General features: G+C 31.5%; 2 non-coding genes across 2 annotated transcripts; both read left to right on the top strand.

Annotated features, from left to right (window-relative positions):
- Window positions 1-3,109: 3,109 nt before the first annotated feature.
- On the top strand, window positions 3,110-3,181 carry TRNAP-UGG (transfer RNA proline (anticodon UGG)). The gene has a single exon. It is a non-coding gene; the product is annotated as a tRNA-Pro (tRNA).
- Window positions 3,182-11,211: 8,030 nt separating this feature from the next.
- Window positions 11,212-11,283, top strand: TRNAP-UGG (transfer RNA proline (anticodon UGG)). Its single transcript has one exon. It is a non-coding gene; the product is annotated as a tRNA-Pro (tRNA).
- The last annotated feature ends 6,176 nt before the right edge of the window (window positions 11,284-17,459 follow it).

Genomic DNA, 17,459 nt, shown 5'->3' with positions numbered 1-17,459 from the left:
GCAGTTCTGTGATTTTGACTTCTTCATATGTGGCAATCTTATTCTATTTAAATTTCTGGTTTCGTAATTATGAACATCTCTATTAAAAACAATTTCATCCTTAAAATATTTTGGCATTTGGTTGTTCATAACTTTATGGACAAAAATTAACACATTAAATAACAGTCTCTTTTTTATTGAAATCCAATTTAGGTGCTCTCTCATTTGATTAATAATTTCCCAGTATACATCTCATAGCTCTATTCTGTATAACATCTAGTTTGTTCGAATTTCCTTCATTGGCCAAATATAAAATAGTAGAGCAATAATCTAAATGTGGAGAAACTATAGTTTTATAAATGAGCTCTGTAGTGTTTCCATTTAGTTTATTTCTTACATTTATAAAAATTTGAATAAAATTTAAAACTAAGGAAAGTAAAGGAAACCCAGTAAGTCACTGTCAGCGTATTGGTAATATAACAAAAATGTACTTATAAACTAAGAATATAAATGTTCCTTTTAAATATTATGAAAAAATAAAACACAGCATCAAGCAAGTTATATTTATCGTATTGTAAAAAAAATATGACACAGAAACTTTATGGAAACATTTCTCCCTCTTTCTGCGTCAACTGGGGGTAGTGGTGCATATATGAGGAGATAATCTTTTCCACCCGCTGAGCGGCCTGCCCTTTGCTATTGTAGCGCTTTTTTGTATATATATATATATCACTTATATGAAAATGTTTATAGCGAAATATACGATTTTTTGTGTTTATGCCAATATTATATATAAACCTGCTCACTGCGGTGAGGGAGGGTATAAAATTGAATTCGGGAGACGGATGGGGTCGGTGCTGGGGTCAAGCGGCCGAGGTTGGAGACGGGGGGATTCGGGTTTGATTCTAGTTATTATTTGGATTATATTATTTATATTTGGATTAAAAGGTTTTGGTTAAATCTATTATGTTTTCGGGGCGGAAGAATATTTGAGCCAGTGTTTTGCTATTCCTTACGAACCAGAGCGGAATGATTCTAGCCTTTTTGTTTGATGTAGCCCATAAGGGAGTTGGGTTGTTAATGAGAAGTTTGTTTTTTAAGGTTATGTTTACTGTTGTAACTGATAAGGGGGTAAAGTGCGTTTTAAAGTTATAATGTAAATTTTAAAGTTACGATAAAAAATGTAGTACTGTTGTAAAGAAGCGAAATATGAAGTCACAATATCAAGTAGGTATATAACATAAAATTAAAATTATCGTAATACTGTAGTGAAATATAAAAAAAATGACATAAACCTTTTCAGTACCACAATAATTCTCGTAAAAAATACTGTTATCTTGTACTGGCGAAAAAGAATTTGGTTTATGGGTTCAGAATGAATTTTATTAATTTTTTTACTAAAATTGCACATCATTTTGAATTCAATGTTGGTTCATATTGTAATATTCGCTTTAAATATGTTTGCTAACTTACAGATCAATTTTTTTTAGCAGCTCATAATTTCGGGTTGTTTGTTTAATTAAGTGTTTGACACTATGACCATAAAGTGTTCACACATTTTGCTGGTATTATATTTTAGAAATGTTTTCTACAAATGTGCTGGTATTTTGTACTGTGAGAAACAGCATACTTTCTTTCATAACTTCCCATAATATATTTGTACGATATTTTATTCAAACAATTGAAGGTAAGAAAATTAAGTGCACTATACTTCTACCATGCACCATTATAAATTTATAAAAAAATAATATTAAAAAAAGTTGCACCCTTTAAAAATCACATAAATCTTAGACAAACGTCAAGACTTCATACTCCGAAATGTAAAAAAACAATAGGACAGTTCAATCATAAATATCTTGGAGTTAATTTTTTTTACACATTACCAGAAAAAATATAAAAGAATTTAAAAGCCACCTTAAAAGGTATTCTGAACACTTGAACTGAATCATATAAAATTTAAACAAATATAATAACACCCCCCATACACACAAGCCCTGATTATTTATGGGGGTAAATACATATTTTATGTAATTAATAACTGTATTATATTTATTTGTAATTTGTATATCTTTTTGATATTAATAAAAATAAAATTTTATCAGATATTAATTGAGAAACGTATTCGTACATTACCTAAACCATTTTGCAAATTTATTGTTTGTGTTTAAAACCAGAACATAATTGCATATTTGGTATGAAAACAATATTATATGTGCATACTAGACGTAAAAAATAATAAAATTGATATTTCAGAAGTTAAACATTCATTCACAAAAATTTCATTGTTTATTCAAATACATTTCACCATATAAGTTGGCAAGGAGACCACTCGAAATCGAAACTTCACTTTGCTCGAAATGGCATTAGCATTATTATATTGTAACTAGATCTGAACTGCCGGGAATTTTTCAAACATTCCCTTCTCTTAACATTTTCAGATCTAGCAATGAACATTTTTAAAACTATCTACCACTTCTCTATGTCTTTCTGACTTACAATGTCTCCTGTCAGAGTTGTCATGAGTTGGGCCCTTGCAGTAACAGTGTATGAAATCATTTATAATTCAATAGATAACCCATACCTCCTGGAATACAATAAGATGTTCGCACCGAACAACTATAGCCAGGTACGGCACCATGATCTGATTTGTATCCCACATAGCAGAATGGACGTACTAGCTCGACATAGCATGACACGAGGATTGGCGCTGTTCAATATCGTTTCCAAGACTGCGGACATTTTTAACAGCCTTGAAGGATTAATGGGGCATGTAAATGCCTCACATTCGAATATATGTTTTTATTTTTTTTTTCAAAATTATCTCAAATTTGTGATTTATGTTACATATGCATTGTAAATGGACACACAGTCTCTAATGCACAAAAAATTCACTTAACACCTCATTTCAGTATTTGAGTTACTCATTATGATATCGTGTCCTACCCAACACATAACTCAACCAGATTGATAACAACCGCTCAACCAAATTGAGTCGTCTGTAGAGCCCATAAAAAACAATGTGTGCAATAATCACTTGTCAGATAAAAAAAAAACACATTTCAATCGGCAATTTTATCGCATTAATTCAATCTATGGAAAGCGTTCTAAAATTAATAAGTGGTAATCATCTGGCTCGTTGGTCTAGGGGTATGATTCTCGCTTTGGGTGCGAGAGGTCCCGGGTTCAAATCCCGGACGAGCCCAATTTTTTTATACTTTTATTTTTAAACATTTAAGATTTATTAAATTAATTGCGAATTTGCCACTGTCAGCGTTTTTTTACATCTTAAAGGACCAAAGAAAAAACACATAATACAAAATATACCATATATATCATTGAAAATGTATACAATAAATATAATTTTTGTTAACCTCGATACAGGCTTAGTCCTAGTGAGGTTGATTTTTATGTGAAAAAAAAGTGTTTAATGAAAATGAGATGCAATAAATAAATAAAAATAAATAAGTGTCTATGCCCATAGAATAAATAAGTACCTAAAAATGTAATATGGACGTGTTTCGTTATCATTATGAAAGTTTTTGATATCGATCGAATGTGATGGCGATATATAATATGAGGGAAGTGTAAAAGAGAGAAACGAAAGTTAGTAAGTCAGTCGCGACATTGGTTTCTATTCAAATCTACGTGGAAAGCATTTCTAGTTTGTGTAATCAATTCAGCGATGCTCCCAATCAAAAATGTCTCATTTTTGTAAATTCAGCGAGTTTTCCGATTTTTCTCACAAACTCTCTTATTAAATAAAACTCCGGCTTCAACAAAACACTTGGAATTTTAATGATATAGATTGACAATGGGCTCTGATATCTTATTCAGCAGACGGTTAGAATAATATGGACCCTGACCTTATTTATCATACACTCGGTCTCCACAATACTCAACAGCTAAAAGCCATCTACAGGTCATCTAATAGACTAATTTAGTGCCATCTATGGTTGAGCTCTTACACAAGATATTACATATTGAGCCACCACAAATAAAACAAGTCTTGGTTTAGAAGGAAGAGTTGTGTTACTCTTGGTCAGTAAAGACTCTTGAGTTCAATTTTCGGTTACAACCAAATCCTTTTAGAAATGTATTCCTTTAATTTGAAACGTACGTTCATTTAAATGTATCCCAATAAGATCACTGGATTTAGTTGAGGAATTAAACACTTTATTTATTCCAATAGGTAGGTATAAGTACAAATAATTTTCCAATTATATATTGTTTATAATATGCGAAACAAATTTAAGATAAAATCGTTGCATTGTAATCGTTGCATAGTGGTTCGATTATGCTCACTAATATTATTTGTGACTTATGGGCATTCACACGTGACTTCCAAATATCCCTGAGAAATATGCCACCTGGTGTTAAATCACATAAAATTCAAATGACAATATTGCCTACACACTCTATAACTCTCTTCCAGATATGTATAAAAACAGCCAGAATATTCAAAAAATTGAAAGTAAGGCTTTATAGGAATATTTTTTTAATATTCATATAAAAACGAAAAAACGTAATTCTTGTCGTTTTGTATTTAGTCTTGTTTCTTTCTCTTTCATTTCCTGTCCCCTGTATTTATAATCAAGCCTAATCTATTTTTTCCAATATATTAGTGGGTAAGTAACATAGATCACTGTAGAAATGTATTATAAATTTGTACAGCGCCCTTGAGGTGATTTTGCACAAAAACGGCGCTATACAAGTCATCCAATTTTTATTTTTTCGATTTTATGTCCGGGTTAAATCTTCCCCATAGGAAAAACAAAACCCTTCCACACACTTTTCTACAAATGATCATCTAGTCAATCAACATTACGCAAGTGCATTTTATAAGCAAAATAAATACAAAACAATACAAAAACAACACGTCAACTCACCAGAGATCAAATGGGAAAATAATTCACCGACTCCAGATATTTTCATATCCAAGGGTTCGGCTCGGTAGAACTCCTAACAGGGCCAATAAATCCTACTTATCCCTCAACATAAATATTTAAAAAATCTTTCGTTATCCTACGTGTATTTAAAATGACTGATTTTTACATATACATTTTTTGATAGATCTAATACGCCTAAATTTTTAATGAGGGAGCAAGGTATAATGCCAGTAGCCGAAATAACGAATGGTAATATTTTTATAGTCTGAGAATGCAAAATTCTTTTTATCACATTTAATTTTATTATTATTAAGTACCTTCTTGTAAATTCTTACCTTGGCTTTGTGCTTATGTGTACATCCCTGTCTGGTTCTTCGTTTGTTTCTTCTTGTTTTATCAACTTATCCTCCCTTTTTCTATTTTTGTATGTGAAAATTATAATTTTGATTATGTTTGTACTGTTTCGTATGTGAAATTGATATTTTTTATTTAAAAAAAACAATGTAAAAGTGTAACTATTAACTCCCCCACCTATATGTTGTAAGTTCCTCTCGTCCTACAATGCACTTTGTAATCAGGATTTCTCTAGCGAGAAATAACGATTATAATATTACAAAAAATATTCTTACCGATCAATTATTCACGGAGAAAAATGAGTACGACTGATTTATTAAGATCCTGTTAAAATGATGGAAAGATATTTCCTAAAAAAATATTCTATTCAGAATACATCGGAACACGTGTTCATGAAGCTGCGCGTTTCCTGATAAATGCAAAAACGAAATACGACAACGTTAGAATTTTTATCAATAATAATAGCAAATTCGTGTTTTACTAATAGTTTGTTTGGAAATTTGTCAATCCACAAGGCCTGTAGACACGTTTTAAACAGGAATATGAATAATTTGACAATATTTTTATTAATTTGGTAGTATTTTAAATCAGTAAGTTTTCTCGGTGTGTTCCACATTCTTGAAAATAACAGTCCAGAAAATTTTCCGAAAGAAAATTCCGGAAGAAAAGAAAGAACACAAAAAATTCTACCAAGTGTTTCAGTGAAACTTGCTCCATTTTTATAATGAGTTTTAACAATATTTTGAACGTGTTGTTTTTTTGTGTAGCGTTTCATATTAAATTTACTAATCACTAGGGTTGACCGATGAAATCGTTAAATTTTATGAGCTACCAATTTTATAATTTTTGTAACAATGGCACACAATATAAATCCGGCTCTCTTTCGGACAACCTTTATAAGCTAATAAAACATGTTATATTTTCTGCATTTTAAGCGCTTATATTCTAATCAACCCAAAGTAGTTGGTCAAACTAAGGTCAACTTATGTTATAATCTACGCGTTCATAGATTAATAATTATTTTATTTCAATACAATTTTTTGAAGTTATAAAATATTAAATATTAATACGAATTATTTGTTTGCCCCCGAACATAAGCAACATGAATAATATGAATACGTAGTGTTGTCCGAATAAAAATTCAATTCTTTCTAGAAATGCATGCAAATACAATATTGGTTTGAAACACCGATAAAAAATATTGTATTTGTATGCCTTTCTTATGTTTTTTTTAGACGGATAAAACTATTTATAGTGTGTATGATTTAACGCGAAAACAAATACTTCTCCTTAATATTTCAAAGCATAACTTTAAAAGTGTATTTAAACAAAATAATTAAATTGACGCAATCTATAAACGCTTTGATTATAACGTACGTTACGTTTAACCTTAATGATATTTTTACGGTAATATTCGTTAGCCTTTGATTTCTTCTCGGTAAACAAAACTAACATGTCTGTTTTATGATGATAAATGTACTAGTCCTGTCCTTAGTTGTTTTTGCTACTGTCCCCCATATTAAGGATTCTGATTAAGCGCATGATTAAATAGAAAGCCTAAGGAGAATCCTACCATGGTAACTTATGGTAAGGCATTTAGACAACTTCCGAGTAGTTTTCCTAGGATCTGAAGGCTGTAGGTTTTATTCTTGTAATTTATTTCAACCTTATCAACAAAGTTTTACCACAGAATGAAAGGCAACAAATCTCCATAGTTTAACTCTTCAAATGTTAATATTCACAATTACTCCGAACATGGGGCCCAAGAGAACCTTTGACATTTTCTACCCACATTCTACATATCCCACGCATTGCAAGTAGCTTGTCTATTAATTTAATATTTACTTGACGTATGCAATTGCTCACTCCAATAATTTAAGCAGGTTTAAGTCCTTCTCTTACGGTGCTAGAAAATCTCCTGAGATAAGGTGCTGTGTTCTTAACTCTTGACAGGCCAAGATGCCAAACAAAACGTCTGTAACCAAGTGGGTCTTCCGACGACCCCATGCATTTATTTGTCTTATGTGCTTTTAAACTACAGAAATCCAAATTATTCAGTCAATGATTAATGGTAAATTATGTATTTGCGCAGGAATTCGTAGAATACTAAAATGAAATATCAAGTATTTAAGCTAATATAAGGAGGATAGTAATTTTGGGTAGTATATACTCCCCTTCTTAGCTGCGGGATAGTTAATATACAGGGTACACATCTAGCATTTATTCATTTTTAAGAAGGATCAAAATTATGGGATTGCATTTATTACTTATATCAATTTATTCCTAGTAGGGACATGTTATAGAAACACAGACATAAGTAAAATATAGCGTATTAGTGCTGAAAATATCATCCATGTATGAAACCCCTGATTTGTCCATTACAGCCGGCAGACCGCCAGTTACTACTGCGTGCGTCGTGGAACGGTGAACTAAACACTCGTCAAGTTATGAAGGCACGCAGTCGTACCTATATATATATTATTAAAGATTTTTAGACAAAATGATTTTTTCTGTTGCTTTAGATATATAAATATGTGCAAATTAAAAATATTATATTCAGTACATAAATGTATTGCTGATGAACATCTTAAATATGAACTCTTTCACTAGTATATTTATTTAATAGATATTGCACATACAGTACCGGCAAGGAAGGTTTAAATAAAGTTGTCGGTTCTAAGTAAATGAAACCGATATAAATAATAACCGAGGAATACAAATTCATATTCGAGCAACACAGCAAAATATCCAATAGTATTCTCGTACCTAGGACCAAAAATATGCAACAAAATCCCCCTTACAACTAAAACTGTGTGAATTGTCATATTTCGGTCCATAAATAGGAAAATGATTATCAGATTTAAAAAGGAGAGGTTCGGAAACATTATTAAAAATAGGTATGCAATAAAATCCCTTTGAAGCTGAAACTGTGTGAATTGTCAACTTTTGGTCCGAAAATAGGAAAATGGTTATTAGATTTAGGCAGGACAGGTTCGGAAAAATGATTAAAAAATATCATTTGATAATTTATTACAGGTATCTTGTTGTATTTTCGCTTTTAATGTTTTCTATCAAAATTTAATTCTTTTCATTCATTTTTTTCTCCATATTTTTCCTTCTAATCATCTTTAGTACACTTCTTTAGCTCATAAACAAATATAATATAATCTTTTTTAAAAATTAAATTCTGTTATGATTAGTTTCATAGAACAGGCACTGCCTAGTAAGAAACAAATTCACGCCTGCATTGCAGCTTATCCTTGACGTATGTTGTACTTTTTCATTTTATTACATATCCTGTGCAAATATCCTATTGTATTATTTGGCCTAATATGTTAAAAGTGTTTGTGTATCAAATGTACAATAATGATACAATAATGAATAAATATGACTTAAGTAATTGATAAATTATAAAACAAATCTCGTTCTCTTTCGGTTCACAATTCTCCCGAAACTTTTTCCTACACTCATTCCAAACCATTAAATTGCCCCTTTTCTTGATCTTCTTTATAATGCTCTCATCAGCTTTGCATTATCTTTATTATTTATCTGAATCTCAACACTAGTATTACGACAAACTAGTCAGTTCCACGATGACTACTCGATGCACATTTAAAAAGTGATAGAAAGTCATTAAAAACGACAAAAAACTAACGTAACTTAGATTTTATTTCATCACTTTTCATGACTTTATATAAATTTTTAAAGGTGTATTGAATTATCATTCTGGTGAGTTATCCGGTCACCAAAAATAGTGTTTTTATCCGTTGTTATCGAACCCATTGACGCTGCTAGTACCTATATCGCGTGTAATTCAACAAATTCCCCTAAATATTTCACAAAACATCTGTCTCGATATAACGGTCGGATTAAACCGAAAAAATGTATCTCCGCACTATAAAGTTTATTGATATGGTGCGATATCAAATTCTTTAGATTTATGACCCGCTATTGACAGAACGTACTGCAGCAATAAACATTTGCCGATAAAACAGGTGTGGTGTTTGTCTGAAAAGCGATGAAAAATGTTACAAGACTGGCATTTGCGGTACGAGATGATATCAGAATTTATATTCATTTGAATCAATAGTTGCCAAAACATGATCATAATTATATATTTAAAGATGGGAGTACTTTTGTTTATAGCTAAATGGCACGTGGAGAAGTGAACAAGACAGTGTACGGCAGACCTTAGCATAATAATATTACATACAAGTTATTATAAGCAATTATTATTAGTCTGAAACAAAAATATAAATTGAAAAAATCTTCGAGAAAAAATAAATGCCGCTGACGGGAATTGAGCTCGCACCTTCTGATTGACGTTCAGGAGCACCGATCCAATGTGCTACGTCGGCTTATTTTTAAACGCCAAAAATTCAATAAATAGTAGTATTTCATTCAACAATTATTGCTTTTTTGATTTTGAAAAAATATTAAATACATTATAAAAAGAATAATGTTTATTTTAGAAAATTGAACAGAATTAGGTATACGGGTTGAATTGAACGTCAAGTGAATTACGAACCGTGAGTTAAGTACCACTGTATTTAGATGAAGATATCAAGTTTCGGTATATTAATAAATTGAAGATTGGGTATTTGTCAGTAGTTTCAAAATATGTTTAATAAATAATAAATACAGCTGACTTTCAACAAGGATCCATATAAACTAGTAACTTATATCCAATACTTATTTCTAGTGACTTACGACTAAGGTTCATAACTACTTAAAATTAGTGACTTTCATTTAAGACTTCTATCTAGTAACAAGGGGTTAGCTGGATTTATAGAAAAGTATACATATATATATATATATGTATATCTTAAAGGAATGAATAAAATTTATCGTCGATCTTTACCACATTTGGCTGATTTATCTGCCAACAATTAAACGAGTTGACGTGTTATGTTCAGCGGCAGCTTGTGACTTTTGTGTGTACTCGATTACTAATATTGCAAAAATGGCTTTATTGATGTTGATGTAGCTGAAAACATCTCATTTTTTTTTAAATCGGTTTTTTCTACTTTCAGGAAATTCTTGCGGCGCCCTTTCAAACTGAAAAATCCTTAAATTTTCATAAAAACATAAAATTTTCGAAAAATAATAAATGATCGTTTTGGACCAAACAGCATAAATGATGTCGAATTTTTTAAAACTTAGCCCACTCAAAAGTCACGAGCCGCCACTGGTTATGTTCTCAATGATATTTTCCATTGGTAGGCAAGTCAATAGCATTTTGACTTCATCATGAGAAGTTGAACAGAACAGAATGTGCTGAGTCAGCGGCAACTGGTCGGTTGTCGCCTCAGCAATGTGCAAAATTGCAATATTTTTGATCGACTTGGCTATGGAATTTTTATGGAGGAAAATTATTCGTTTTGTTTTAAAAACGGGAATTTATGCCATTAACGAATGAATTAATAGGTATCCTGATAAATTTTAAGTAACTGATAATGTCCGAAAACGTGTTCACAAAAATACTAACATTTCATTTTCGTCATATCATATTATTAAACAGGTGCGTGAATACGTGTTCCGACATTATTATGAATTTACTAACACTTTATCAGGAATCGGCCTGCAATACTGTTTTAACAGGTGTACCTACCAGTAATTTGAAAAGATTTTTAATAAATCAGTATTATTTATTTTTCTTTGTGAATATTGCTTAAATAGTTTATCAAAACATTGTGTTTCTCTGCCGTTTCTAACGTCCATAATTTAATAAGCTGATGTACAACGGTGCCTTAACACATGTGGCTTAGGTTTTGTATACGTTAAACTTATAGGTCGCCTTACCTTTGTACATTACTGACGAGCTCAGGGCTAATCTACTGCACCACATATCAATGTAATTACAATAATGATTGCAGTAATTACTCAAACGTAATGCAAGCGTTGAGTAAACAGGTAATAATTACGTGATAATATAATTAATGTATCTAACCATTCTGTAATTAGTCACAAATGTACGGTGTTTGATTCAGATGGCTCGTTGGTCTAGGGGTATGATTCTCGCTTTGGGTGCGAGAGGTCCCGGGTTCAAATCCCGGACGAGCCCAATTTTTTTGTAACTTTTTTTTACATATGTACAAAAAATACATGTGAAAGATGATAAACCTAAACATAATTGATCGAAAAAAAGTTAAAACTCTTTTTTTTTAAGAATTTTCTTTGTGTTTTTCTGTCATCTGATAGTATTATTGTCCCAGCGTCTGGACGATGTAGACCCTCTGATTGGTCAAATTCATATTATGTGATTCGGATAAATTCTGCATTGGGGGTCTGCAGGCAAAAAATACCAATCTGCCCCTCAATTTTAAGCAACCGTAAGGTTCATTTCGGTTTGCAGGCGACTGGATACAAAAAAATAAGACATTAAAAATTAAGACACGATTTCATACTGAAAAAGAATCGCCACATGTAATACGATATTTCTTCAAAAATATCGTTTCTCCTGATATAATTTTTGGATAATATCGAAGAAAATATGTTTTAGAGAGTTTATAATCCATTGGATTAATTAAATTACAGTGAAAATTATCCACAATTACGTGATTACATTTGACGTTTGACGAAAAAAGCACGCGTTCATTCAATATGGCCGGCAATAGCTGGCCGACACAGAGCGCACCTCTGGCGGTGTAAAAACTAACTAAATAACTGGCGCGAATATTTAAATATGCAAAATTACTTGACCAAAGCGTTTCATAAGAAGATTTCTTCTGGAAGTTTATTTAAACTTTGCAATGGCATTTTCATTATTATTTATAATTTTTTTTGCTTATTAATTATATCTGATTCTATATTGACATGTTTTATAATTTCTAAAATTTAAAAATTATTTATTTGCGATGCTTTAATCCTGATTGTTTATTTATATCTTAAGAAATAGGGTAAAAATACCGTTTGAAGAGAATATGTTTAATTTTTTTATTTAGTATTTCAACTTTCAATTTATTAGAATAACCGTTATTAAATGTTATTTGTCTTATGAATACATTGTTTTATGGTTTTATGCAATTTTTTTTTTCAGGTCTTAAAATACTTCACACAGGATATAAAGCATCACAAATAAATAATTTCGAAATTTTAGAAATAAGAGAACATGTTTATAAAAGTAGATATAATTAACAAGATTTTTTTTTTATAAACTCTCTTTTAAATATTTTCCCACTTAACTGGTCTTTCATATTGTAATTCCAAATTCTTATAAACCCAGCCTACTCTTACCCCTCCCCCCTCCTTCCACTTCTTTTTTCCAATTGTAATCTATATTTAATTTTTGACTTCGGTGTATACTTCGTTCATGAAACATGTATTGGTTGTATATAATAAAGTGATGTTAAAAAAGTTATTTGTGTTTTAATAAAATAAATTTTAATAGGATAACATTATTTTATCTATTTCCATTGTATATCAATCCATACGTACATAATAAAATGTAAACATTATATTTATTTATTAATTGGACAATTTGCATAGCACCGCTTTTGTGAGATATCACCTCAGGGGCGCTATATTGTAATAATCTACCTTTATATATAGATTTTTACTCTCCTGATGAAGGTGTATATATATTCTAACTTAAAACTTTATTAGATACAGTAACAGTTTTAGGTAAAGAATTACCACCAGTTGGAGTAAAATTTACACCTTTTAATTAAACCGACTTTTAATCTCATCGCACAATTACCCTCCTTTTATCCATAAACACGGGTACAATTAATCAATATGTAATAATCTATTATTTCAGTCAACTTTGATATAAATATCTTTAATTGTTGTGACAAACTATACGATATTGATTCAACTTATAGACATTGACGGTTGTAACACATATTTAAGCACTGCAAGTCTCCTATGAGCAAATTATATTAGGTACCATAACAGTTAATATCAGTGCCGTGTAAGAAGTGCCGCCCGCAGGGCCTAGCAGCAAAAACCCGCGGAGCGGGTTTTTAACTGCTAGTATAATTTATTATCTTATATTTATTTATTTTATTAATACAAGACTTAGAGGGTATATATGGTTTTTTGTGATATTTCACCCTCCATGCTAGGGCTGACCCTGTGTTATGGAGGGTGAATTTTACAGTTCTTGAGAGAATAACATTAATTAAACAAGTGAGTATAAATAAAAAGTGAGATTTAATTCGACAATCAACTCACCAACAAGAATTACGTCTAACTCTGAATCCTGTATTGACCATATATTTGTTAAAACTAGGAAAAAAACATCTTCATCCATTATTCGATCAACGGTCACAGATCATTTCACTACTACACTAAGCATACATCATAACAAGAAACAAAAAGATGAAAAAAACAACTCCGTACAAGACAAAATTAATTTTAAGAGGACATACATAAGGAATCTTGGTCAAATGTAATAAATGAACCCGACCCAAACAACGCGCTGAACACATTTATGAACACAGTTGGAACCTACATTGCTAAACATACAACAAAAAATACCCCGAAAAACTACTCACATAAAGAAAAAAAAATAACACCCTGGATCACGAAAGGATTAGTAAACAGCATTCATAAAAGAGACACAATGCACATGCAAGTGCGCAAAAACCCATATGATGACAAACTAAAAAATAATTACCTGCTATATAGAAACCTTTGTAATAAATTAATCAAACAAGCCAAATACAAGTACTACAAAAAAGAAATAAAATCCGCCAAAAATGATCCCAAAAAAATCTGGAAAATCGTCAAAGATATGACTTTCTCCAATCCGAAAAAAGACTCGAAGATCAAAGTACTGTTAATAAATGGAAACAAAACCCTTACAAAAAATGAACCTGGTAAAATAGCTAATTTTATTAACTCCCAATTTGCAAAAGTCGGATCTAACTTGGCTGAAAAAATTCTTCTAAAAAACGGCACAACAGAAGACTCTTTAACCAAACTATCCTCTACCATACAACCAAATCATTCGTTTTATGCTCACAAAATAAGTACAAAGGAAATCTCGGATTTAATTATTTCTCTCAAAACAAATTGCGCTGTGGGCCCAGATAACCTCTCCAATCATATACTGATTAGTCTCCGAGAACATATACTTATACCACTTCAACATATTTTCAACCTAAGTTTCAGCCTCGGCATTGTCCCCGATCCCCTAAAAATAGGTTGTATTACTCCAATACATAAATCGGGAGACAAAACGCTGATCTTAAATTACAGACCAATCACTCTGCTAAATTCACTATCGAAACTACTAGAAAAAACTATGAAAAAAAGACTGCTCGCATACCTTGATAAACACAAACTGATCTCCACCCGTCAATTCGGGTTACGAGCGAAAATGGGAACAGAAGACGCCTTATCGGAACTAACCACCTGCATAGTGAAAAACCTAGATGGCGGTTCAAAGGTGTTAGGAGTGTTCTTAGACCTAGCAAAAGCTTTCGACACCATCTCACACAAATTACTCCAACAAAAACTCAAAAACATTGGCATAACAGGTCCACCACTAAAATGGTTCATTAGCTACATTGAAAATAGACAACAAATTGTAAAAATAAATAATCAAGAAAGTGACAAAGTAGGCAACAGGTATGGAGTACCCCAAGGCAGCGTCTTGGGTCCCATACTGTTTCTCATCTACATTAACAGTCTAACTGAGATAAGCCTAGGGAACATAGAGTACAAAGTAATCAGTTATGCAGATGACACTGTAATTTTATTCAAAGCCCAATCATGGGAAAACGTCTTCAAACACACGGAAACAGGGATGACTAAAGTAAATAGATGGCTAATAAATAATCTACTGACACCAAATATTTCTAAAACTAAATACTTAACTTTCAGTAAAACATAAGCTGGTCAGCCAGATAGTCGCCCACAACTTCATCTTCACCCCTGCACAGTTACCTCATTAACTAACTCACGCTGTGTTTGTGACAAAATTGATTATGCGCAAAATATTAAATATCTCGGTTTAACTGTTGACAATAACTTAAAATGGGATCTCCAAATCAACCTGATTACAAAAAAAATACGGAAACTCTCTTACATCTTCAAAATAATTCGAAACATTATGTCACTACCTCAGCTAAAAAATATATATTTTGCACTCTGTCAAAGTATTCTTATGTATGGTATTTCAGTATGGGGAGCAGCAGCAGAGACCCATCTCAAATCACTTAAAATTAATCATAAAACAATAATCAGAATTATGTTTAGAAAGCCTTATCTACATCCGACAGAACAGCTAATGATCAACAATAACCTATTAGACATAAATAAACTATTCATAAAGAAGATCATCTACAAAAACTGCATAAAAATATCACCACACTTCATAACTCACTCGCAAAACACAAGAGCAAACACACACAATCAATTACAAGTACCATATATAAAAATCAAATTTTGCAAAAAAACATGATTCTTACTTGGCACCACATATATTCAATAAGTTTGTAGCCCAAACAAAGACCTACGTCGCATCTAATAATTTGAATTGGGTATTCAAAAGATTTTTAAACTGGTTGAATGTCAAAGAAAGAAGAGAGATAAGTAATATTCTTAATATCTAAAATTATATATTTTCTTTTTTCTACTCTGTTTTTAAATTCTGATTTTCCTCTTATTTTATTATTATTATTTTTACTATAATATATATATATATTTTTTTTTACCACTTATTTGTTTTTATGTAATTAGAAATTGTTAGTTACCAGCCTCAGAACAGACTTTGTCTAGTGAGGAGGGTAAGGAGAAAAATCATGTATGTACATAACTAATAATAAATAAACGCCCGGGTTGCCGGCACTGAAATTGAAAAATAAATAGAAGATCTACAATCGTAATGGTTATTAAATGCAATGAAAATATGAGATTTATTTGTTTGATTATCTACTATGTAGATAATTATAATGGTGGAATGGATTACATGTATAATCAGAGTTACGCAAGTAAGGAACGTAAGCGTTGGTGTTGGGGTAAGTGGTGTACATATGACTTGTTGTGGTTATGAGCACTGATGTGTGAGGGGTTAGTTTCACTTGAGGTTATAGCAATGATGTTTTTGTATTTATGGATGAACCTGGTAAAATGATATGAATTATTTGAGTAAGTGGTGCCATAGGTGTTTAAAGATGATAATGGTAGTGAGAAATTTTTACAGTATCCATACATAGTTCAGTCATAACAGAGTTCAATGACATTTTTATTGGTGTAGGTGGTGACTTTCTGGTACTTAGGGTCAAATTCAATTGTTTATAAATAATATTTTGGTATTGCAGGGTAGTAAGCAATGTTGTACATAATGACTGTTGTAATAGAAATATATAATCATTAAGTAATATTTAGAGAGAAAGTAAGAATTGTGGCTATAGTATGCTGTTCACGTATATTTATAGATAATGAGAGTGGTGTGATTGAAGAGGATTACGATTTTGGCAAGTTGTTGATAATTTGGATTTAGTAAGTTACAGTTACGTGTAATGATAGTAATGCTATTTTTAATTAAAATATGTTTTTAGTGGTTAAAAAGGTGGCGGTACTGGGAAATGTGTGCATGATGACATTAAATATAGGCATACCGTGTATCGTTAGTCATATAAGTTGGCGTTTCACTCGTTCAATATCTCCTTCATCGTGTATTGATATTGTGATGAAAGGCTTTAAATCACAGTGAAAAAAAAAAAAAACAGATAAACCATAGCTGCAAGAAAATATGCAAATTATTTATGAAAACGGACATGCTAACGACATCTGGCGGAGAAAGAATTGATCCAGCTTGCTTGCAGTAGACACCTGTAATAGTTGAAATTAAATCAAGGTTCCGGGACGAAAGCAGAGAGGTCGTAAAATCGTCTAGGACGACTGGTACTTCCCCTTTTCTAGGCCTAAAAACAAATATTGAATTTTGTCAACCAATAGATCTGAACAAAGAGCTATAAAATTTTGAGTAACCAATCAGTGAACGAAGAGGCGTACACCAAATACAGACAAAGGAATGAACTGTGGATCGGGCAATTAAAAAGATAATTAACGACATTTCGATTCTCACAGAAATTAGAGGTGAACGCACTTTAGGGTCAACATCGACTTTCAAGGTGACAAACTCCTGGGATTGTTTACAATAACTGAGACATTTATGGGGTATCGAACCATTGAAATCGGGTGCTTGGAAGTTTTACAAGTTGTAAAGCGCACACACAAAAATGCAATGAAAAAAATTATAAACGTGATAGTATAAAAAAAAGGACG

This window comes from Hesperophylax consimilis, chromosome 7 (genome assembly GCF_061612785.1).
Source record: "Hesperophylax consimilis isolate HC1 chromosome 7, BYU_Hcon_1.0, whole genome shotgun sequence".
Taxonomy (NCBI): domain Eukaryota; kingdom Metazoa; phylum Arthropoda; class Insecta; order Trichoptera; family Limnephilidae; genus Hesperophylax; species Hesperophylax consimilis.
The sequence above is the reverse complement of the archived record's forward strand: the minus strand, read 5'-3'. Positions and strand labels throughout refer to the sequence as shown.